The sequence below is a fragment of the Zootermopsis nevadensis genome, unplaced genomic scaffold, assembly GCF_977971745.1.
Source record: "Zootermopsis nevadensis isolate Lab colony 2312 unplaced genomic scaffold, Znev_1.0 Znev_ptg000001l, whole genome shotgun sequence".
In the NCBI taxonomy this organism is placed as follows: domain Eukaryota; kingdom Metazoa; phylum Arthropoda; class Insecta; order Blattodea; family Termopsidae; genus Zootermopsis; species Zootermopsis nevadensis.
Genome location: NW_028259133.1, coordinates 20,000,118 through 20,026,494, shown reverse-complemented (window position 1 = coordinate 20,026,494; position 26,377 = coordinate 20,000,118). Strand labels below are relative to the sequence as shown.

The following is a 26,377-nucleotide window of genomic DNA, read 5'->3' as shown; positions in this document are numbered from 1 at the left end:
CGGCGCAACAACCCAGAAGACAGAAATCTTCATACTCACCGCTGTGAGAACCTCAAATCTTACAAATTAAATTTTTCTGTTAACGGATTTTTTAATTATCCCCACGCCCAAGCACTTACACAGATGACTTTCGTAAGTGCTCACTGTTTTAAAAGCCAGTCTCCTGATGAAGGCAGACAACCCCCTTTACGAAACGCACAAACACAGAACAGACTCCTGAGGGTGTAGATTGGATTCACGTGACTATTAGAATCTCAAGAACTCTCATCCATGGACTTAATAAGATATTTGATTCGTTGTTACATTATGATGGACATTTAAGCGCATTGGTACACACGACGTTTCGGGAGTTGGTACTATACTAGATCGGTTGCTACTGTACTGAGATCTGCTAACGAAACTTTTGTCTACTAGAAACCACTTTGTTTCTCTCTCTCATTAAAATATTAACGTGTACTACGACGCCCCCCCATAAACTGACGGATGTGCGTGCACAAAACAGCGAACACCCAGTTTCCGAATAAGCAGTTGAGCAGGAGAATCAAGTCAATTTAGAGGGCGATCTGGGTAAATTCCTGGTATATTTACTTTCTTTAGGGGGAAGGCGCTGTGAGGTCAAAGCAAAAGATGCAGGCGAAACCGACGCCGATGACAGTTAACCAACACGTGCAGGACAGCAATTGAACCACATGCATGTCGGATCCAAACAAAACGTCAAATGTGAAAAACAGTACAATTCAAAATAACACATTTCAAATGACCGTTTGTTACATATTTAGAGATGTCAATCGATACGATTGTCTGTTTCGAAATATTTTATTTTACACAAATTATTATTTATTTAGTGTTCTGTCTGACGACAGGTCCATATGAACAGGATCCTTCCATCCTTTTCTCGGACTGGGACCTGTTCATATACGTTCTTGGCAGATGATCCAGAAGTGGTTTGCCATTGCCTTCTTGTGTGTGTGAATGGAGTAATTGTTGGGATGCCACGGAGGAAAAATCCGTGTTGCCTAGACCACGGCCTTGCCCAACACAAGTTATAAATTCGAGCACCGCCGGGAATCGAACCCGAGACCCCCCAGGATTACAAGACCAGCGTTCTAACCGCTAGACCACCGTGGCTATCTTTGCACAAATACGTAATTTAATTGTTTTTAAACAGTGTATTAATACTTTTATTTATATCACGAATCGCTGTATATATATTTTAAACAAATATTTTAATAAAATATTGATCAGTGGTAGTTTAAATAACATAATTCAGAATTAAACATCGTACATTGGTTTTAATGTTCTTTAAATATCATCTTGGGCCATCATGAAGGCGGAGACAAGTCTCCGAAACGTAGGATACCAACTCTTCACACGCCAGTGCATTCAATTACCGCACAATTCTCAGTTCTTTCTTCCTAATAACGAAGTAAAAGTCCCGCGAACATTTGCTATAATGCACCGATTTCCGGTTTTTCGGCACCTACAAATAAATAACGTTAATTACGAGATATATCGATACGCTGGACAAATGTCATTATCGAACACTGTCTCCGATGTATCGATGTTACATATCGGATAAGACTACAGGGGGAAACAGCATTAATGAGATGGTCCCCATTCACCTCAATAATCATTTCTTTGCAGTAACCAAGACACAGCGAAGTGCATAATTGATATGTGGTTCGCGTGTTGTGTGGATTAAGTACGAATAGGCGACTGAGAACGGACATCCGGAATAAATCACAACGAAAACAAGAAATTCTGTTGAAGAAAATGAAAGAAATTCATAACGCAACGTATTAATTGGTCTAGTAAGTTCTTTAAATTAAAAAAAAAATTCCACCGACAGTACGCACTACTATTTGATGCAACACGCCAAACGCTGTAAGGAGCTGTCTCCTTATCTTTCTACACATACAGCACACTTTTTTAAAGTTTCAAAACCAGATGGCACACGAGTAGTATAACAGTCTCATTCCCTGACGATGGAGGCAGCAGGGACCCGTGAAACGTTGGTAAAATTCTACCAGACTACATGGCGCTACAACACATAAGACAGTCATCTTTAAAAGACAAAACGTCTTTACTCATCTTGTAGTCATGAATTTCAGAGCAACGTGCTTCATCAACAAGTGTTCAAAACAGATACACCTTTCCCCTCCAGCTACCACGAAGTTCTGTCTTCCGGTCGTTGTCCACCGCGCATGGCATTTGCAGGTCTTCAAAGCACAAATTCCGATTATTGATTTCTGGATTATAAAAACGACTCTCAGAGTCTACAGCATCCAATAAGATAACAGTATGGTCACAGATGAGTGAGTAGAAATTTGGTAGGAGATTGCCTGCCACCAAGCATAATATTAAAAAAACAACAGAGAATTTAAAATGTCTGTATTCTACGTACTGTCATTTTATAAGTCTTGTTGACCTCCGAACTGTCAAAGTTTCGTACCAAATTTCGTTGCCATAACATACATAAAATGTACAATATCTGCTTTATACAACTCATAAACTATTTTATTTACATATGCAGTAGTTCTTAACATGTGGGTCGCGAAAATGACTCGTTACACTTCGTCTAAAACATAATTTCTGTTTGCAGAAAAAGTTCACGGCACTGCTTCAAACGCAATTTCTTCCAATGACAAAACAAATGAGAAAGTCAAAATTGGAAAGAGTTCGAGCTCAGTGGGCTCTCGTTTCTCTGAGCTACACCGAACCTACGTCTTTCGAGATGTGGTACTATAATAAGATGTCGGAAACCACTACCTTCAATTATTTCGCAATACTGTGTCAAAAATTGAGATTATATGTGGAACAGGTTATTATATATAAATATTTGTATAGACTAGAGACACACAAGTTTATACTTCTATTTAAAACAATATTCCATAATTATAACAAATTAATGGTCGCATTAATTACTCAATTTTTCCACAAATTATAAAAAGCCGGGGTTTTCTCTGGTTAAATTTACAGACATTCTCAAAATTAAGAGTGCACCCGACAATCAATAACACCCTTAAAACCTATTACTTTTGGCCTTAAAATAATAGTACATACCGATAAAAAAAGCCCACTCCCAACATACAATAAACAATTCTTCGACCACCACCGGCGTATTTGTTAAACGGGATGCAATTTTGAAAAAAAAAAAAATTCGGTTACAACGCAGATGTACGATTAAAACTGCGAGTCTATTATGTGTACGGAGGAAAACATCGTAACTTAACAGAATTTATCAGAACAGTACAGGTTAACGCAATCACAAATCAGACTCTTATCACCGGCAGTTAAAAACTGGTCATAAACTGACCTTACTAAGTTACAAGTAACTTGTTTTCTACATAATCCGCTTTTGCTGGCAAACAGCGACCGTCGACATTTTGAAAGTAATACGTGCAGGAAGCTGTAATACCGACTGAATTCCTTTTTTTTTTTTACGTATATTCCTATGATCTGCATAATCCTATACTGATTGGTTCAATGCAAGAAAGACCATCAGCGGTCGCCGGATACAAACCTACAATGGATATTTAATATTTACTAGTACTCCGTATTTATTTCTGTCTACCAGTACCTGATAATTGTCAAAATCAAACATCCCTTTGCTGTCTCTAAAAATCTAACCACCATTAAAATACCCGCAGGCTCTATGGTTAGTAACACATGTAACCATGAAACTATATCCTATTGAAACAGTCATAACTGTATACGAAATACGTCACAGAATTATCAACATTTGGTATAATAAAATTTGTTATATTTAAAACTTAAAATACACTGAGCTTTTAATACACTCTCAACAGATGGCATTGCCCGTTGTCTAATTACCATATCCCACTGGTTAATAATGTAACAATTTACAAACATTCCTCACCCTTAACATGCATCAACAAATCAATTGTAGTACGCAAGATATCGGGAAACATCGAACACGTCAATCAATACATCAAAATACCCACCTAATCGTAAAATCTCCTTAATCAGTCTTGTAGGTAAATGATGTTTAATGTTGAGTCAGTCTTTTTCTCTCTCCTGCAGTAGATAGGAAGCCACTACCGCCATCACAATAGCTGTCAAAACTATAACTGCCTCTTTCTACGTTCATCTAACGTCAAGCATCCCTTCCAGGCAGCCTAAACACAGAGAGGGTGCCTCTGCTCGCATGGATACAACGTGGTACCCAACGCGCATGCTCCAAGACCCCTTCTCTCTCTCACGATATTTCTTCTAGCAAAGCACGAAAAAGGGGAACCCCTACACACAACAAATATATAACAGGGAAGAACATTCCTTGTTCAGAAATTGTGAGTGGAGATGTTCCTTCTCGGCTCCCTTCTACCCCCCACCCCACCCCCTCCCCCTCCCCATCCAAAATCTTCTCTCTCAAAGCGCAGGCAGCAGCCATCTACGTATCGACCCTGAGTCAGGGTGACCTTCAACTGTAACCTCCACGGCCACGGCTAAGGCACAGAAGATCCACCATCAGCTTTCCTGCCTTCGTATCACGTAAAAGCCGCGCAGACTACACAAAGATGCTTTTATTTCCGTCCAACAGTTCTTGGTGAGTTCCTTGATCGATCACCTGAGATGGACGTCAAGACTGCCCCCCCCCCCCCCCAAAGACGTATGAGGTAACAAACACAGGAGTACAGCAAGCTCAGGGTAATAATAGCTTCATAGCAGAAGAAACGTAAATTAAAATAAGTTAAGTCCTGAAGCGTTTCCAACACTTAAATGTTTGTAAGACTTGAGGTTCTCACAGCGTTTGAAATGAAGATTTCTGTCTTCTGCGTTGTTGCGATGTGTAGTCTGGTCGATGTTTACCAACGTTTCAGAGGTCATACTGCCTCCGTCATCAGAGTATGAAGATTTCTGTCTTCTGGGTTGTTGCGCTGTGTAGTCTGGTCGATGTTAATCAACGTTTCAGAGGTCATACTGCCTCCGTCATCAGAGTATGAAGATTTCTGTCTTCTGGGTTGTTGCGATGTGTAGTCTGGTCGATGTTAACCAACGTTTCAGAGGTCATACTGTCTACGTCATCAGAGTATGAAGATTTCTGTCTTCTGGGTTGTTGCGCTGTGTAGTCTGGTCGATGTTAATCAACGTTTCAGAGGTCATACTGCCTCCGTCATCAGAGTATGAAGATTTCTGTCTTCTGGGTTGTTGCGATGTGTAGTCTGGTCGATGTTAACCAACGTTTCAGAGGTCATACTGCCTCCGTCATCAGAGTATGCAGATTTCTGTCTTCTGGGTTGTTGCGCTGTGTAGTCTGGTCGATGTTTACCAACGTTTCAGAGGTCATACTGCCTCCGTCATCAGAGTATGAAGATTTCTGTCTTCTGGGTTGTTGCGCTGTGTAGTCTGGTCGATGTTAATCAACGTTTCAGAGGTCATACTGCCTCCGTCATCAGAGTATGAAGATTTCTGTCTTCTGGGTTGTTGCGATGTGTAGTCTGGTCGATGTTAACCAACGTTTCAGAGGGCATACTGTCTACGTCATCAGAGTATGAAGATTTCTGTCTTCTGGGTTGTTGCGCTGTGTAGTCTGGTCGATGTTTACCAACGTTTCAGAGGTCATACTGCCTCCGTCATCAGAGTATGAAGATTTCTGTCTTCTGGGTTGTTGCGCTGTGTAGTCTGGTCGATGTTTACCAACGTTTCAGAGGTCATACTGCCTCCGTCATCAGAGTATGAAGATTTCTGTCTTCTGGGTTGATGCGCTGTGTAGTCTGGTCGATGTTTACCAACGTTTCAGAGGTCATACTGCCTCCGTCATCAGAGTATGAAGATTTCTGTCTTCTGGGTTGTTGCGCCGTGTAGTCTGGTCGATGTTTACCAACGTTTCAGAGGTCATACTGCCTCCGTCATCAGAGTATGAAGATTTCTGTCTTCTGGGTTGTTGCGCTGTGTAGTCTGGTCGATGTTTACCAACGTTTCAGAGGTCATACTGCCTCCGTCATCAGAGTATGAAGATTTCTGTCTTCTGGGTTGTTGCGCCGTGTAGTCTGGTCGATGTTTACCAACGTTTCAGAGGTCATACTGCCCCCGTCATCAGAGTATGAAGATTTCTGTCTACTGGGTTGTTGCGCTGTGTAGTCTGGTCGATGTTTACCAACGTTTCAGAGGTCATACTGCCTCCGTCATCAGAGTATGAAGATTTCTGTCTTCTGGGTTGTTGCGCTGTGTAGTCTGGTCGATGTTAACCAACGTTTCAGAGGTCATGCTGCCTCCGTCATCAGAGTATGAAGATTTCTGTCTTCTGGGTTGTTGCGCCGTGTAGTCTGGTCGATGTTTACCAACGTTTCAGAGGTCATACTGCCTCCGTCATCAGAGTATGAAGATTTCTGTCTTCTGGGTTGTTGCGCTGTGTAGTCTGGTCGATGTTTACCAACGTTTCAGAGGTCATACTGCCTCCGTCATCAGAGTATGAAGATTTCTGTCTTCTGGGTTGTTGCGCTGTGTAATCTGGTCGATGTTAACCAACGTTTCAGAGGTCATACTGCCTCCGTCATCAGAGTATGAAGATTTCTGTCTTCTGGGTTGTTCCGCTGTGTAGTCTGGTCGATGTTAACCAACGTTTCAGAGGTCATACTGTCTCCGTCATCAGAGTATGAAGATTTCTGTCTTCTGGGTTGTTGCGCCGTGTAGTCTGGTCGATGTTTACCAACGTTTCAGAGGTCATACTGCCTCCGTCATCAGAGTATGAAGATTTCTGTCTTCTGGGTTGTTGCGATGTGTAGTCTGGTCGATGTTAACCAACGTTTCAGAGGTCATACTGTCTCCGTCATCAGAGTATGAAGATTTCTGTCTTCTGGGTTGTTGCGCTGTGTAGTCTGGTCGATGTTAACCAACGTTTCAGAGGTCATACTGTCTCCGTCATCAGAGTATGAAGATTTCTGTCTTCTGGGTTGTTGCGCTGTGTAGTCTGGTCGATGTTTACCAACGTTTCAGAGGTCATACTGCCTCCGTCATCAGAGTATGAAGATTTCTGTCTTCTGGGTTGTTGCGCTGTGTAGTCTGGTCGATGTTAACCAACGTTTCAGAGGTCATACTGTCTCCGTCATCAGAGTATGAAGATTTCTGTCTTCTGGGTTGTTGCACTGTGTAGTCTGGTCGATGTTAACCAACGTTTCAGAGGTTATACTGTCTCCGTCATCAGAGTATGAAGATTTCTGTCTTCTGGGTTGTTGCGCTGTGTAGTCTGGTCGATGTTAACCAACGTTTCAGAGGTCATACTGTCTCCGTCATCAGAGTATGAAGATTTCTGTCTTCTGGGTTGTTGCGCTGTGTAGTCTGGTCGATGTTAACCAACGTTTCAGAGGTCATACTGCCTCCGTCATCAGAGTATGAAGATTTCTGTCTTCTGGGTTGTTGCGCTGTGTAGTCTGGTCGATGTTAACCAACGTTTCAGAGGTCATACTGTCTCCGTCATCAGAGTATGAAGATTTCTGTCGTCTGGGTTGTTGCGCTGTGTAGTCTGGTCGATGTTTACCAACGTTTCAGAGGTCATACTGCCTCCGTCATCAGAGTATGAAGATTTCTGTCTTCTGGGTTGTTGCGCTGTGTAGTCTGGTCGATGTTAACCAACGTTTCAGAGGTCATACTGTCTCCGTCATCAGAGTATGAAGATTTCTGTCTTCTGGGTTGTTGCGCTGTGTAGTCTGGTCGATGTTAACCAACGTTTCAGAGGTCATACTGTCTCCGTCATCAGAGTATGAAGATTTCTGTCTTCTGGGTTGTTGCGCTGTGTAGTCTGGTCGATGTTAACCAACGTTTCAGAGGTCATACTGCCTCCGTCATCACCCTGATGACGGAGGCAGTATGACCTCTGAAACGTTGGTTAACATCAACCAGACTACACAGCGCAACAACCCAGAAAACGGAAATCTTCACTTAAATGTTTGCTGAAACGTCGGAAATCCTTCAGCATTCAATTCGGCTGATCACCGAATCCCGAAACTTTTCAGCAAACTCCAGACACGAAAACTTTTGGACAATAATCTCATACCGACAAGTATTTAGCAAACAACAGTGCACACACCCAAGAGTCTACGTGGAAGACACTGTAATGGATTTGTCTCAACTCAGGAAGCTTACTTAGCGAAATAGCGTAATGTATTTGGGCCCTTAAGTAACGCAGAGCTTCAATTAAACCCACGTTGGTTGGTCATTATCTGCTGTTGAGAGGAAATTTTGTGCCTTGTATGATAACATTTATGAATGTGTGTGTTATCACCCTTGCTATGGTATGGCGAACATATGCTGCTAAGGGATTTTGGGCTTCATGGGATAATATTAAAATAGTTTCCATAAAAATGCTGTTAAGCGAGATCTTCTATGCACAGTACAACATAGCATAGTTATTATAACCACGATATAAGATCATATTTGAAATCTGGGCAACTGGTATTGTATCATAATCTCTAATTGAGCAAAGCCAGTTTATGACATTACTTTTATAACACATTACTTAATTTTAATTTTTAATACACTGTCATGTGGAAACACTGCAGTGAAACAAAAGACTGTTAATTCATCCACGGACTATGTAAATGTGTTTTTATATAACGCAAAAGAAATGTTTAAGTATTAACACTTCACGGCTTTCGTAATCGAGGGATAATACACAATTTTAGTTTTTAAATCCTGTTCCCTTTAACTTTTCAATAAAAATGTGTCTTTTAATCACAAATTCGGATCTTCCCGTCATTATTTACGAGCAAAATTTCTAGTATAAAGTAAAAAAACAAAGCTGTCCCGCTTTACGTCATGTAGACGCTTCGGGGGAGAGGTGCATAGCTCGTGCTGATTTTTAATCTCACCACTAAACAGTTCCTAGAGCCAGTCCGGACGCAGAGGTTAGAGGAAAACTCCTCTGCCCTGTCAGAGATCGAAGGCCCACTAATAATCAAATGCTATTAAACACGTGTCGCCAATCGAAACTCCGTTCAGCAGAATAAATTTTCAGACGGCGAGAAGCCCCAGAGTTGGTTAGGAAATTCCCCATTGGCAGAGCACGGTTACATAAAGATGGCTGTCTTCTGGGCTGTAGCACCATGTAGTCTGGGAGTAGTCCTTGCTGCCTCCATCATCATGGTGACAGAGTAATCATCTCTGAAACGGCGGTCAATTTCTAACAAACCACACAGGAAAACATCCAAGAACACAGCCATCTGCAGGTGTCGCTATGAGAACCAGAAATCTCACACAATTAGTCGTCACGTAAGAAAGGAAAGTACGAGAATAAATTACGACTTGTGAAAACGTGGAAGTTGCTGGGAGTTACTTAAGGTCTAGCTCAGCATTTTCGCAGGGAGAAAGCAAACCGACGAAGGACTTGTCAAAACCTGGGACCTTCCAAACGCGACACAGCTGTGCCAGCCACGGTATTATAACAGCAATCAATTTGCGATAGTATAATTGTTGTTTGTGACGTAATGATGAACAGTTCTGGTAGACGAAAACATGCATTGGGGTTGGTTGATGTCTGGAGGGTGTCAACCAATGGAAGCGAAAACTTCCAGCAATTCTGTTGCCCCCCGAGCAATCCACCCTTCAGCTCTGCTGGGTCTTGTAGCGAGGGTTGAGGTAGGGCAGGGTCGTGGTGGAAAAGTACCCCTAGGCCTCGGCTTTCTCCGTAAATGCTCGGTTTTCTCAAAACAATTTTTCGCCCCTTCACAAGTTGCTTCTCCACTGTAGGAGCCAAAATGTTTGGCATCCAAGTGATCATAAAACATTCTGACGTCTGCCAAATCCCACGAGTACTGCATGCTCAGCGGATGATATTAAATACTACAAAGAGCATATATTCTGATCCTGCATAGGCTTTGTGACGTAGTTGCTGATTTTAGATGATGTGACGTGACAAACATTAAGCAACTCCTAATCTTTCTTCTGGTTCGCCACGGTGGTCTAGCGGTCAGAACACTAGCCTTGTAAGCCTGGGGTCCCGGGTTCAATTCCCGGTGGTGCTCAAATTTATAACTTGTGTTGGGCAAGGCCGTGGTCTAGGCATCACGGAGTTTTCCTCCGGGGGCTTCCCCGGTTTCTCCGTGGCATCCCAACAACTACTCCACTCACACACAGAAGAAGGCAATGGCAAACCACTTCTGATCATCTCTGCCAAGAATGTATATATGTATGAGCAGGTCCCTGACAACCTGAAGAGGTTGGAAGGATCCTGTTCATAATATATGGACCTGTCGTCAGACAGAACACTACAAATAAAATAAAATCTTTCTTCTATGAAAGGGCTAATACGGTTGTATTCAACACAGAAATCAAACACCACATGTGATCCTGGTTAGATCACGAATCCTACAACTACTCGACTATAAATTCATCAATATGCAATTTAATATAGTAATTAGTGTCAGATGTCAACAAGCTAACTCCATGAAGCAGAATCCTTACCGAGAAGCTAACAGTAGCTCAGGTAACCACTTAAAATTCTTGGTACGTAAAATATGTTACCAAAAAGGTCTCAAAATTCACAACAACAAAACACTTACACCACTCTTACTCGAAAAGAATAATAAAGTCAACTATGGTCCCCAAGGTAACTTGTGATAATGTGATCCAAGGCCATTTTCCAGGCAAAAAAGACCTCGGCTCGTGTGAACTACGTAGTTGCGTTAGGTTCACAGTCCGTCTACACAACAATTTTTGATCAGTTTCAGCGATTATTAGGAATCCATAAGGTGTTAACTAGCTCGTAAGAAAATCAGATAAGACTGAACGGAAGTTGCGTGTCAACACACAACAGATACGATTATCGAAGTTCGATTATTCGAAACAAGTTTAGTGTACAGTGACGAACTTACGGAGAGACAAAAGAAACGAATATTTTAATGAACTGTGAAGTAGCAAACAAGAAGTCAATGTCCCACGCATGGCCTACCACTATTACAATCAGGGTACAATACCCTGCATAACATAGAGGCCGAAGGTCTCATGCTTTGAATGTCATTAGCACGAAGGTCAACTCGGCCCCTATTAGTAATGACAAATCCCTTATTTCCGGTACGAGGAATTTAGTTCAACAAACAAGTCCCAATGTCACAATTGCATTTCAGCATTCATGAATGCAATGTTCTTTAACACACGTGGATTTGTACACGAGACATGAGAATAGTTCAAGACAATCATAAACAAAAATACAAATTATATTATCATTATAATTTCCCTAAACCATGTGTGAAAAAACATGGCGAGAAAACAACAGGACGTGACTAGTGACGAACGTCATTAAGGAACGGGCCTAGTGATGTTTTACTGATTTATTTCGGTGTTTATCAAAGTAGGATAGGTGACTAACCAGGTGTTCAGAAGGTTTCTCGGCGAAGCATAATTGTATAATTATAATAAGTAAGAAATGATATGAAAAACCCACGATAAAACATAAGCATACAATTTAACATGAGACCGCTTCACATATGTCATAAGAATTCAATTGCAATTTTCTCAGAACCGTCAAATCATAATTTAGTAATTTTTACAAATCTGCTAGCCTGAATCCATATGAGGGAGTCTCAGGTCAAAGGAGATTGAGACCTGCCGATTTATTTAAAGCCCGCGTTTTGTAACGTCGAATAGAAGGAACTGTGATTCACGATGTTGAACAAGGTATAAATCGCGGGATGAATCTGTACTTCCGCTGGAAATCTGAGTAAAATCACGATATATCAGACGGGGTAGTCAGCGTCTGGTCTGATACAAATCGACGCGATGTTCCATACGAGGGCGGGCGTCGGCGAGGTTTGTTGTCAACAGCGCAAAACATCCGACCATCAAAACGTCATTAATTTCACGGCAATTAACGAAGACAAAAATTAATATTAGTCCCAAATAACTCTTCGCACAAGTGACGAGTGTCAGAATGAAGGAAAATAATCTTGTAACAACAAAAACACGGGAGTGACTTCAATGCATCTCTCCTGATATTTCAAGTAATTAAATAAATTACAGTCATGCAGCACCCGTGTAGGGGTTAGGGCTGTATGTTCCTCAAAAACGCTGGTTTCTTGCTACAAGTCTACACGACGCTACAACCCGAAGATAAATTCCACCATCTTTACCTCCGTAGGAACCTCGAATCTCAATATCTTGGGAAGTTTTGCGTAAGTAAATAATTATTTCTAAAAAAAATCTTACTTTTAGCGTGCTACGTATGTATGAACCTAAACAGCAGAAATGATGTTATAATCAGCCCGCACTCAAGTCGCCGAAGTTAAGTGCTAGTTTGAAAAACAGACCGTAAGGTGGATGAAGTACGATGATGAGGAGAAGTTGGTGGCACGAGCTGTTGAACACCTGCTCAACGGCGAGGAGGAATAAGACCTTCATCAGCCAACGACCCACCTGCCGAGGACAAAAACATCAGGACGCGAGAACACCACAGCGTAAAACCTCAGCCAACTACCACGTCGAACATTAAACGATACCTTCTGGGACGTTGCGCCGTGTACTTTGGTAGAAATCCACCGACGTTTCAGAGGTGTTTACTGTCTCCATCCTCAGAACGATTCATCCGAGAACAGAGAAACTTCGTTAAACAACCACAGTGCAAATAGTTCGTATTAAAGTCGAAAGTGTTCACCAAGTACACTCGCACCTGCTGAGTCATAAACTTCAGCTGTGACTATATAAACCATCAACCTGGAATCTACGAACCTGCAATGGCCAGAACTTGAAGGGGGTGGGGTCCCCCCTCTGATGAACAGACTCAGTCACGCGTTTTTAACATTACACGGAAGAGACATTATATTTTTTGAATTAATTATTTTGCCACAATGAAGTGATTCACCAATCTTATGTTTGAAATTAATAAAATAACAACGCAGAAAGCAAAGGAAGTTTGGGGGGGGGGGGGCAAATTGCAACTTTTAAGTTAATCACGACTTTCCAAACAAAGTTCAATTTTAATTATTCAGAACCGAATTGTTTCACAAACATAATGGCGTAAACGCGAGGCGGGAAGTTTGCGCAACATACCGTGTCAGTTGGAAAAAGCAGCAGATGGCAAACCACCATCTTTGTTCCATTTCCGCAATTATTAAGCTATAATGTCTGTTCAGAACCCGAGTTAAACCACCGTAACGGACTCCGTGTCAAATTAAAAAAAAAGTCCGTTAGCATATTAGAAGAATAGTATCTAGTTTAACAACGGTCAGTAAGCGTCCTTTTCAATCTTCTTATTACACAAACAAATTAGTCTAGAGAAAATAATAACGTAAGAGAAATTCCATTAAAATTTACTTCGATTCCAAAGAACACAGAATCGACAACCGAAGGATGCAAAATTGCTCCTTCCAAATCCATCCGGGGCAAAACCCAGTAACTGTGGATCTAGCTCAGTGGTATTCAACCTTTTTTGTTCGCGTACCCCCAGATATAATTTCTCTTCAACTTTGTACCCCCAAAATTGTTGATGTATAATTCAAGTTATACATAGTATATAATCTACATCTAAAATAAATTAAATAAATTACATTACTGATTATTCAGTGTTTATCATAAAATATATATTTTTTAAAAAATTTCATGTACCCCCTAAGATGTCTTCGCGTACCCCCAGATATAATTTCTCTTCAACTTTGTACCCCCAAAGTTGTTGGTGTATAATTCAAGTTATACGTAGTATATAATCTACATCTAAAATAAATTAAATAAATTACATTACTGATTATTCAGTGTTTATCATAAAAAAAATTAAATTTCACGTACCCCTTAAGATGTCTTCGCGTACCCCAGGTTAAATACCACTGATCTAGGGTATTCCTAAAGCAATGCGACAACTCTCTCTCTCCCCCCCTACTGTTCCATCTGTGGACTTCGATTCCTGGCCTGCTGACTGCCCTATCATGGAAAATTCTACCACTAGTGTTTCATAGGAAATTACGCCTTCTACAAAGTGAAAGAGCATACAGCAGAGATTTCAATTTCCGCTGTCAGAGTTCAAAATGGTACGGGCCCGCCCCTATTTCCTCCGCTGAAAGAAAATTCGACTTATTCCCTGGAAATAAGTAACTACATCATAAGTAAGTTAACAATCGCGAACATTTCCAACATCCCAGCGCATTCCGACCACGGCGAGAAACGGAATCAATAACTGAACAGAATGTGTTTCTGTGAGCCCATAGTCATTCCGTTCACCAGCCTGAAACTCGTCACCACTGGCCTTCGTCGAGACACACGAAAGATCCTACGAATTTAAATCAGGAAATGCACACATAAAATGTGAGCTTTGATGCCTAGACAAGGAATTATGCAAGTGTGTGTTCCGTTAAATATAATCCCTACTGGAACTGACGCCCGGCTCCTCTAACAGAAAAGCAAGTATCACAAAAATGAGTTATCATCCGCCTGTCTTCATCAAGAGTCCTAAAAATATTTATAACACTAAACATGGGGTTACAGTGACTACGCGGTTAAATCTAGATTAACATTCACTTCCGAGGATGAGGCATAACACACAAGGTAGGCTGAACGTCACAGTCCAGAGGGTGGAAACAATGATTTGCGTTCAGGAGGATTCAAATTTAGATTCGGAGATCGGTTATCTTGATCGAAAGTCTTCGTGGTTTTCCTAAATCCGACCACCAAATACTGGGACAGTTCCTTAAATAGACGACAAATAAATAAAAATATGAGACCTGGAGGGAAAACTTCGCGAAGTGATGAAGCATCTGATTGAAAACGGGCTGTGCATTCCTAAGTAATTAAAACACGCACGTTTAATAAAGTGTACGTAATATATACGGTCATTAAATAAAAATGTTGTCGCGAACGTCCAATTAAAATGGTATTAACGTTAAAAAAAGAAGGCAGATACCACATTGTCAGATCACCTATTACGAAATTCTACCGACTAATTGTACAGCACAGGTAACTACAGAACAAAGCACACACCAGAAGCCAAGTCGTGCGTTTTCCTAATGAAGCAGGTACATTACAATTACGGCATAATATCAGATAAGTGTGTTCAATATCCAATTGCCTAATCAACGTCGCATTCACTGCCAGAACTCCAGGCATGAATTACATAACTATCTACTTAGCCACTGTAATGTTACAACCCCCACATACAGTCTCAAATAAAGACAAAATTGCATCATATGACCACTTCAACCAAGTCCTCCAAGTTCTCCAAGGGCTGATGGTCGCTAAGTCAGTAAACAAATTCCTCTCACTTCAGTCAACCCTAAGATTCATAAAGAATTTAATTCTTATATGATGATGTTACATATTTTCGTACGAATGTGTTCTAAGAACAAATTTACATTTCCCGTTATTCTTGACGGGCAAGTTTCTAAACGTCTCTACGTTATGTCTTCCATCAATTCTATCTCCTATTGTACTCAGACTCCCTAAATATGGTATTCTCGTGACAGCATTTAATCGTTCAAGACTCCGACAATTAATAGCGAAACTATTTCAAGTCTCTTCCGTAATGAGTTACTACGATGGAATTACAAAATATAACTTAACGAGTTCCAATATTATGACATCCACAAACAATACATATGATAAAATTCAACGCCGTATAATAACGAGAATTACAGACAACACTGAACAATGTTGTGAGATCAGTATTGTCATCGCCCTGATGATGGAGGCAGTAAGTATCTCCGAAACGTTGACAAACGTCTATCACATTCACAGGTCTACGTACGTCATGTTTTATGTTCACTGCACGTTTAAACCAACTGATCTCTCTCTCTATTCATCCTGTTCACTGGCAACTAGTTTGTCTGGTCCAGCATAATTTAATTAACGTGTATACAAACACTTCATGAGTCTACGTTCATTTATTTTATTAAATTTAACGCATGACTGTATTACATCTGATGTTTTCAAATGGTTCACTAGTAATTATTTCTATTGTGCAAATGTATTACATTCAATATAGCGGTATACACAAATGCGCTTGGTTTCCACCCTGATCCCTGACCCGTAACACAGGAAGCTCTGAACACAAATATCTCATGATTTAAATCGTAAAGAACGATACTGGAATAGTGTACTCTTTCGACCACAGTAAATCCGGAATGAAGATCATGGTTGTTACTTGTGATCTGCCCGATCAACGATAATATGGACAGCGTTCATTTATTCAACAGCACATAAAAATCTTACTCAGGTAGAGACAGGCCAATGGCTCTTTCTGGATTCTGGGACCACACAAAGGCCAACCTTCATGACCGATGATTTCCTTTTTTGTAAGAAACACCAAAAAAAATTGAGAAACATTCCACAGGTAGCAGAGTTTAATTCTGACCTAAAATGAATTCTCAAAGTGTGCAGCCAGACAGTATCACAGCTTATGACAGTCAAAAACATACTCATCACCTTTTATGGTATCAGAAGGTTCATTACCGTGATCACAAAAATCCCGCGAATGGTTCTTATCCAGATGTAACCAATCCACACTCTCGCCCACTGTTTCCACACGATCCTACTTTAATAGTTTCTTTCCATCAGGATTATTACCTCCAAACAGTCTCTTCACTTACATTTCCGACTAAAGTTCTGTACAGTTTCAATTATCGTCTAATCCACGCAAGTTACAAGCTCCACCCACATCAGGTGACACTGTATCATGCCGAGTTTCAAGTTACGTAGGACACTATCGCTATTCCAGCGTCTGTCCCCCCAAATATCTTCGCTTGATTTGAGCTTCAAGGGAGGCATTCAAAGAGCAATGTTTTCTTTTGAAATTTTCTATGAACTCCACGTCGATTATCACTGTACATATCGCCATATACACGCAAACATCGACGACGCCACATTTGTACCCAAACTGTGTTCATTAAAGCGACTGGGTGTCAACAGGACAGGCGAAATTTTAATTCGGACAACAAATTTTTCCTCTTGGTCAGAACAAAATAGGAGTTCAACAAGTTCCCTTCCAATGAACATCGGAATAAAACCGTTCATCACCACGTAAATCCGTCTGTGGAACTTTACCTTCAAGCCCCTATACGCCCATACAGCATGGTTGTTAGGCATGAGGGTGGACTTTGCAGAGGTGGTTTAAGCCAGTGGTATTCAACCGGAGGTAGGCGAAGACATCTTAGGGGGTACGTGAAATTTAAAAAAATGTATATATTATTTTACGATAAACATTGAATAATCAGTAATGTAATTTATTTAATTTATTTTAGATGTAGATTATATACTATGTATAACTTGAATTATATACCAACAACTTTGGGGGTACAAAGTTGAAAAGAAAAATTATATCTGGGGGTACGCGAACAAAAAAGGTTGAATACCACTGGTTTAAGCGATTTACAGCACAAACAGCCATCCTGAAGACACGTCCCTTGAGATCTGAACTATGGTGTTCCCCTTTCAGGTTCCATATGAAAATGATGGCATACTGTTGGTCCAAGCTACGAATGCTTAGACATAAGTCCCAAAAATATGTACACACACACACAATATTAACCTTGCGTATACATATTTTAGGGGCATCCTGTACTGCTTCATTCATGACCGAAAATAACAATGACTCTTCTGGTACCACAGCCCAAAGATCTTCCAGATCATTCCATTAGAAACGAAATGCCAGTTGTGCAACGAAAAAAGGTCTGCCCCGCGGAAGGGGGGGAAGGGAGGAGAACATAATTTCGAGTCTAGATGGCACCATGCTGGAAGCAGGGCCAGGTCGGTTTCCTCCGCAGTCGGTCACTAGGAGGAACAATGATGTGTGTGAGGCAGAGAGCTGTTTCTTGACAGTCGGGACACCCAGAGCCCAAGGCCGTTGAGTTTGGACCAGCCTCAACAAGGCAGGCAAGCTGGAAGCCAGTAGAACCAGCGAACCCTCCCTTGATCCATACTTCCTCTCTCCACAAAGGAAACAAAGAACCAAAGAATGTACAGCCGAACGCATGAGACAGTCCACAGTCCTACTTCATTTCCTAAAATAGAGCCGGCGTAGATCAGTATAGCGACTGGACGACCTGGGTTCGATCCCCTATAGGCTCCTCGTCCAGACCTGTTCTGGGGCCCACCCAGCCTCAAATCCAATGGGGGTACCGGGGTCCTTTCCCGGGGATATCATCTATTACCGAGGTCTAGAATGAGTAGGAGCTATACAAACTCTCCCCCCAAGCGCCTACATGGCGTATAGTGGGGCAGCTTTAAAAGCATTGATTACGTAGTTTGAAGCAAGGAAATGTCTCTTAAACAGGGGACAGAATGTCTTTAGGGGTTGTTCGTATGATGCTAATCGCGAAGTACATATCTTAAAAGACACTAAGCCAGCCTTTACGAAGGATTGCAGGGCGCATTTGATCAATCACGTACGCCACATGAAAACTGTTTGGAAATTTCAATGACAATTACGGAGAGAAGGTATTATGAAACCGAAAACGAAGGCATGAATATTGAGATCAGAGTAAACTGTCAAAAGTAGAATATAGTATTCATAAATGCACTTGGATTTCTGGTGAGAAGACACGCGATTGGGAGACGCGGGACGGGCGAATTTTTAAGTTCACAGATCGGCGCACACTTGAAACGTAAGCAGTTGAACGCGTAGGGCGAACAGCCCAATGAGAACTACGGACCTAACTAAGACGGCAGATGAACGGCTTCGAAGAACTTTATCCGAGTGACCTTTAATCAAACGTAAGTTCGTGAAACTCACTCTATATTCAACCTCGTAAAAAAATCTCAAGAATCTTGGCAACCTTATCAATTTTACTTCTTGGATATCCATAAAATAAAACTCGCATTTTTTTAGGAGGCATGTGCTACCATCTCATGGAAGACACTGAAAACAACGGGTGACTCCATATTAGGCCAGCCCAGGGACGTCTCGCACATCAATTTCAAAAAACTTACAAAAATTTTGTTTACTTTACGAATAATAATATATTTCAAATGGCTTCACGCAAAATGTCAATAAATGGTGTGCACGAATTATCTTTACAGAATTTCAGCTGCTACTGACTTCGTGATGTGTACATGGACGGAGTTTGAATATCGTCTGGACATTGGGCGTGTCACAAATTGGGTCCACGTTGAATGCGTGTAATGTTCAGAACAAACCATGAGAGTTTCTCTCGCATATGACAATCAAAGAGTGTGTCCGACTTTATAAAGGGTTTTTTTTTCTTCACGAACAAAATCGTAAAGACAATTTATGTACACCTTGTACAATCTAAAACATTCCAACTCTAACTCATTATTCTATATATATCACTGCCATAAAGGGCAGACTCAAACGCACAGAAAAACTTTCTTTCTAATTAATAGTAATCACCACTTTAAAGACACACACACAAACGTGTTCCGTCGCTAACCAGGGTTAGTACAAATTAATATTTCCGTGTTGTTCTGTTTATGGGTAATTATTTCACAATTCCACATCCGGCAACCCACTCACTCGGTCAGCGTCATACAATTAGTGCAACGGCCATGTGTCCAAGCGTCCGCATGTAACTCGCGACCGGCTGAACCGATTTTAATTAAATTCGATCCTGGAGAGTTTCGCTAAATTTTGTCGGCACATTCCAATTTTCGTTGAGACAACAATAACGGAGACTTCACATGAAGACCTACACGTGTTTTAAGCGTTGAAGTGACTGGGTAGGGAATCCCCAGCCAGCAGCGCAACCAGGTGGAGGATCCCCGTGACGACACAGCTCCCATGCAAACGTCACTGACCTCAAGACAACTCTTGATGTCACTGGCGTCACTCTCGTGATCGCGACTGTGCCCACTTATCAGTACAGTAGATATTCATAATCAGAATTTAATTAAAATTCCAATAATTCTGAACTCCTCTTCTGTTTGTCAACGAAGCCTTCCTTCTGTTGTGGAGTCCTCTGTTTCCTTCTGGTGTCTCTTTCGTACCCAGGACTCCAAACCTGATTTTCTACTTCATATTTTTCTCAACTTACTGTCCAAGCCAAACTATAATCAGTAAGACGTTCCAGAAATTACAAGACATAAAATAATCGTTCCGGTAGACCGACCGCGAACAGAGACGAACAATGGCCAAGTGCCTCTGTTTATACGAGGATCACGACAGTAAACCCAGAGTTCATCAGGCTCGAATTCAAGGTTAATAATATGAGGGGATAGTACAGGGTGTGTCAAAAACGAGAAAGATCGAGAAGAGTGAAAAATTTTGTTGGCATGGCGGGAACAAAGTATTTGTTGTAATTTATTCGCACTCTTATGTTACATATAATTTTGGTTTATGCCGAAACGTCCGGGTAATGGAATTTCAGCTTTCGTTTTACAAATTGTGTGCATGTTTCATGTCGAAAGACGTACCTACGTAGAGGCGGCCAAAGACCCACACCGATGATGATGATATATAAATTGGCTAACTATGAAGACCAGTGGAGGGCTGTTGTAATCACGGTAATGAACCTTCATGCTCTATAAAAGGTGGGAAATTTCCTTGTAACTGAGAGACTAGTAGTTTTTCATAAAAGATTCTCATCCACGGTGAATGGTTGGTTGGCATGAAAATTTTGGAGCGTCCCGGTAAAGCGACAGGTACTCGATCGAACCACGACCTTGAGACAGCATGTCCATCAAACCGTTTACAGTACATGACAAGACCAGTCCGATGATCGTGTCGTACGACGTATGTTACAAGATTAAAACATTTTTAAAAATATACTACTGGCATTAACTTTTTTTTTCAGTGCGAGTTATTTTAAGCAAGACCCCTTCCACTACCTTGAAGTGGATCATATGTTTTCACTGTTTCAAAATAACATGTGTCATCGTCGGTTGACTTTTGCGGAACGAACATTCTGCACGTACTACCTTGAAGCAATCGCCTTGTCTCACTAGAAATCAAAACGTTAAGGCAATTTCAGTTTAGGTTAAAAGTAACGTTAAAGTTTGTGGACATAAACCACATCAACTTTCCCTAACTTGCCCGAAGGTCGTGACACAACACCGGCCGGTAGTCACTGGCTTCTCACCTCACAAGCCCGGGTTCGGGCCCAGCTAAAAACATGTGCGATTTCATTAGAATGGGACATGTTTGTCCCCTATTTGTTCCGTCGTCAAAGATGGTTGTCACCTAGGTTGCAGCGACGTGTAGGCTGGTACGAATTTACAACCCTTTCAATAGTCCTTGCTGCCTCCATCATCAGGGCGATGAGATCATCGCAGTGAAAATCTCAAATCCTACTTTCCCCTGCCAATATCATATCATCGTTACGACATATTCACTCATGTATCATCGGTCAGCTAGACAAAGGGTCTATTTGAGTATCGGCGAGAGATACCGTCAAAGCAACGCCTTTGTCCGCTCTCACTGTCTTTCTGAAAAGTCGTAACACAGTCCGACACTTCAACATAGCTACACCAATTACGTAATGCAGAAATAAATACCAAACGATGTGGCCAGAATTTTTTAGTCAGTGGGTGTTAAAGTTAGTAAAAACGAAGGAAAAAAGTTCAGCTTGGCGACAACTTCACAAATGGAACAAAATATACGAAGGATGGCGGGCGGGAAAGTGCTGATGAGTGCGTATCCGGAACATTCAGATTGAAGGGCAGAACAAGAACTGCGTAAGATTCAAAAGAAAATATTTCATTGTAATATTTTATTATGAATAACAAATAGCACCCCTGGACGAAATATATCGATTAATTATACGGAAAAAACAACTTATGTTTAATTTCTGCTTAAGTATGTTGTTATACCTTGTAATAACGTAGCCTTCGACACAAATTGTTCTCATTATGATTATGTGTGCATCCTGCAACCAGCCTATTACACGAAAGTCTTCATAAAATATTTACATTTTAAGACAAGCTTTGTACTTCAAGTAGAGGAAACCAGAGCCCAGTTCAAACTTCCTGCCTCATCTTACAAGTACTCCACTTATTGAGAAAAAAAAAGTGACTATCACTTTTATACAAAGACGGTAAGTGTTAAAGCCACGTGACTATGTGCTTAAGATATCATGCAACACAGTAAATTATCCTGTCTAAACAGTATTTAAGAATTGGGTCCGTACCGCGAAGAAAACATATCACTTCGCCATTACAAAGATCAACTGGTTAACACCGTTTAGGTAAATGACCGGTTTACTGTGAGAATCATACGTAGCTCACCCGCAGATCCTGCGGACAAAATGAAGTTACTAATTATTAAAACAGATGGTATATATAGTTACCACTGGACTTTAAAAGGTTCAGGGATTGATTGAACCGAAAATTACGTAAGACTTAAATACTGCAAAGACAGCTACTTCGCGCTTGGGAGCACCCAGGATCGAAACTTAATCCATTCGAGAACATTTCTATGCGGAAACAATTTTCAAAGGAAAATATTATCTTACAACTTATTACTAGCCAAAATTTCATAACACATTGCGTGGCGCTAGTATCGCTTTCACTGCATACGTTCGCAGGACCGCCATTTTGGTGTAAAAAGTGGTAATAGCTTCTGAAGAATTTAAGTGTTATGGAGGTGAGCTCGCGACACACAGGTAGACAAATCTGGAGCACCTTATAAAGGACGTGTCTCTTTGAAGAAAGAAAACATGTCATATTCAAACCCACAGAATTAAAATAAGAACGGGAAACGTTATTCTTTAGTATAAAGTTTAACAGATTCCCAACACGTCTCTATCCAAAGGGCGAACAAACTGATGATATATTTAAACGTTAGGCCCGCATACATGAGAGAATTCAGCTTCCGCATGGATTGAGACTGTAATTCTATTCACGATGAGCTATAGTGGAGGGGCGTTCGTGACGTATTCAGTAATTAATTGCGATTCTCTGGTTCAACAAAGAAATTGCATTCCACGCCAAACAGAGAGATGAGCAGCTCTTTCGATCCAATCACAGCATCTATTTCCAAGCTCAACGAAGTGTGTAAAATTGCATCACTCTTGCTTATTAATTACAGACATCTCTCGTCGAGATAAACTTTGTACACAGCAGAACACGCCACAGATTTATCAAGAACTCTACAGGGACCCCCGAAATAACAAAAGACTACCGAAAAACATAATCCCTTAGTTTAGCAAAAATATTTGCAGCCCTGGTCACACACAAATTATTATTCTTCACATACGAACTCGATTAATGCATATGACCTACATATTTCTGAACAATAACTGTCATATTCCTGGCGTCCCACATGCAACATGCGGTAACAGCGAGCATAACAAATTTACCACATACTCAAAATTAAAACAGCCGTAACTAACTACAAATTAATTATCAAGCTCGAGTCTGATGGATGAGGGTATTGCCCTAAAACACAAATATCAAAAGTATTAAGAATAAAACATTTTATATCAGTCTCGGGTTCGATTCCCGGCGGTGCCCGAATTTATAACTTGTGTTGGGCAAGGCCCGTGGTCTAGGCAACACGGAGTTTTCCTCCGTGGCATCCCAACAATTACTCCATTCACACACAGAAGAAGGCAATGGCAAACCACTTCTGGATCATCTGCCAAGAACGTATATGAACAGGTCCCAGTCCGAGGAAAGGATGGAAGGATCCTGTTCATATGGACCTGTCGTCAGACAGAACACTAAACAAATAAATAAATTTCCATATACCACTTCTGATTCGCTTAGCATGAATGTGGGATCCAAACCAAGGCCGAACATAAATTCTGAGACCTTCCGTGATGACTACTGTATTACTCAAATTAGTTTTAAAAACTTCTCTCGCTCTCAAATCACCAGAGACAGTTGCTGCAGCCTTACGCACCAAGGCTTCTGTTAAATGATCTACGAAAATCTGACATCACTGATCAATCACATACCAATGCGTTTAAAATTGTACCCACTGAGTGTTCGACCCACTGGCCGATTACTGATGTCATACAAGGCTTAAATAAATTGCAAATGATACTGTAATTTTCTTCCCTTCTGAAGGGGTGTAACTCTTAAATACTTGCAGAATTAAAAGTACATTGAAAACTATTTTTTTACTTTCAGGGGGCGGACACAGACTGAATCCCAACGTCTTACTTAAAGAACAACTTGAATCTCATGAAGGACGACGTGAACACTGCATCTATAAACCAATAAGGAAGTGTTGGTTGGCTGGTAATCGTTTGCCTTTAAGGAATTTTGAGTCTTACGTGATGTTTCACTTTTGTACAACTGTTGCCATGGTAATGCCATTAGGGCATTTTCGGCTTTATATGTTAATATTTATTACTAGGTGCTGTAGATTCTCTTGTCATTATTGAAGGGTAATTAGCTAGTTTATTACACAACCAGAACTTTAAATAGTATTAAAAATATATTAAAATTGGCCGTCAATCACAATATAAGATAATTAAAAGATTAAAATATCATTTTACGTTCCGTATCGAGTACTCGATTTACATGTGGAACATTTACGACATGTTTCGGCTATATATAGCCATCATCAGGTGTTATGTTATAAACTTTTTAACTGAATTACTGATTTTTACTGATTTTTAAGATTTTTAGTTTTCATTTTTCTTATCATGAGAATGGAAAGTACGAGAAGAAGACGGGAAAATACGTAAACATACAAAAGTGGAAAAGACTAAAGGAGGTGAGGACCGAAGACTTCCCCGTTGATTTTAAACGGGCTTTAAACACGTAAAAATAATAGTCCTCTACATGTGAGATCAGCCCCATGTTTTCAACGTGATTGTAACATCAGTTTCAAGTAATTTCATTCCTTCCCGTCTTCAGTTTGTGTTCAGTTTGATGTCTATCAAGTTGAAAACTTCACTGTTCCCTTTGGACAAGAACGAACCTCAATATGCAAAAGCTCGCGCTCAGAAGTTAATCAAAACTTGAATCCTGAATCACGAGTCATACAAAGCTCTCAGAACAACGCAACTCCGTCAATATTGTTCGAACTTGTGGCCGAGACTTCCATGTACGAAGCAGAATGTCTTACGTTTATCGTTTACAAGGGCGCGTGGAACATTTTCAGTGCCAGCTGCTAAGAGCCACTTTTCAGATTAGACGCAGCACTCACACAGCAAACCGTATTTCAAAACGAAAACTAAAGGACGCTCTACAAAATGACATGTAAACAGGCGTCCTGGAAATGCTCTTAACAGCATGAGGCAGAATCCTTCTTTAGAAGCTGATAATCGCCCAGCTGTTCCGAAATGATAAGCGGCTTCTCTAAATCCGGCAAAAAAAAATACCTTAAAACAGACTACAAACGTCTTCAAGAACGTCTTACTTATTCTACTATGCATGGGGGAATTATTTATAACAGGCGTTGTAGATAATAACCTTTTGACCTAATACGACGTCGTTAAAAAAATGAATCAAGGGAACAAATAACACGATGGGGCGGCAGAATGTACAAATTACGAAACAAAAATAGGGATTATATCTCCCAAACGTTACTGAACGTCGTCTAGTACAGTGGTATTCAACATTTTTGGTTAGCGTACCCCCAGATATAATTTATCTTCAACTTTGTACCCCCAAATTTGTTGGTGTATAATTCAAGTTATACATATTATATATTCTACATCTAAAATAAATTAAATTAATTACATTAGTGATTAATCATAAAGAAAAATTAAATTTCACGTACCCCCTAACATGTCTTCGCGTACCCCAGGTTGAATACCACTGGTCTAGTACGTGAGTAATCTGAATCACTCATAACTGCGTGAACAACCTCGCTAGGGTCCTCAATATTAAATGTGTGACAACGCGAAGTCTTACTTTGGGCATCTAATGGTGCAATGCGAGTACACATGCGACACGGGATGTACGCAGCTCGGTAATGAACGAAATTAAATTAAATTAATGGAGGACAAGTGACGTGTTAGTCTTCCCCACATGTAGAGGGCAGCGTTTAATCACGTTTTGCTTAAAGTAAAATAACTTCTGTTCTACTCCGCCAGACTAATGAAACCAAAAACGCGTTATTACCAAAACAGAGATGATAAACCTAAATTATATAGGCTAAGTATGGCCTGCTACAAATGTGTACGAGTCATACCTAAAAACGAAGCAAATGATACATTTCGACAACTAAAATAATTTTCTTTCCTTTTCATAAAATAAATAACACGCGAGGAGACCCAGAGCCTTGTTTGTGATGTAGAAAACTTACTGGTACTTATTAACTACCAAATTATGAAGACGTATGGGGTACTGGAGGTAAGCCTCCGTTCTTTCTAGATGGAGGTGGGTGGTCAGCGACACGGAGCAGTCACTTTACCCCCGAAGAAAGGGGTAGGAGGGCTGATGGATCCAACAGCGGAGGGCGGAAGAAAAATCTTTTGCCCTTACCGGGACTCAAACCTAGATAACCCAGCCCGTAGACACGTCGGTACAAAAATTTATACTCCGCTGCTTTAAACGTCTAAGAAAATCTGATAACAAATTAAGTGCAGTAGCAGTG

The 26,377-nt window shown here is 40.7% G+C and overlaps 1 protein-coding gene across 3 annotated transcripts in view; it reads right to left on the bottom strand.

Annotated features, from left to right (window-relative positions):
• Positions 1–26,377, bottom strand: part of brat (tripartite motif-containing protein brain tumor) — a 125,544-nt gene that overhangs the window by 64,351 nt on the left and 34,816 nt on the right. The window lies entirely within an intron of this gene.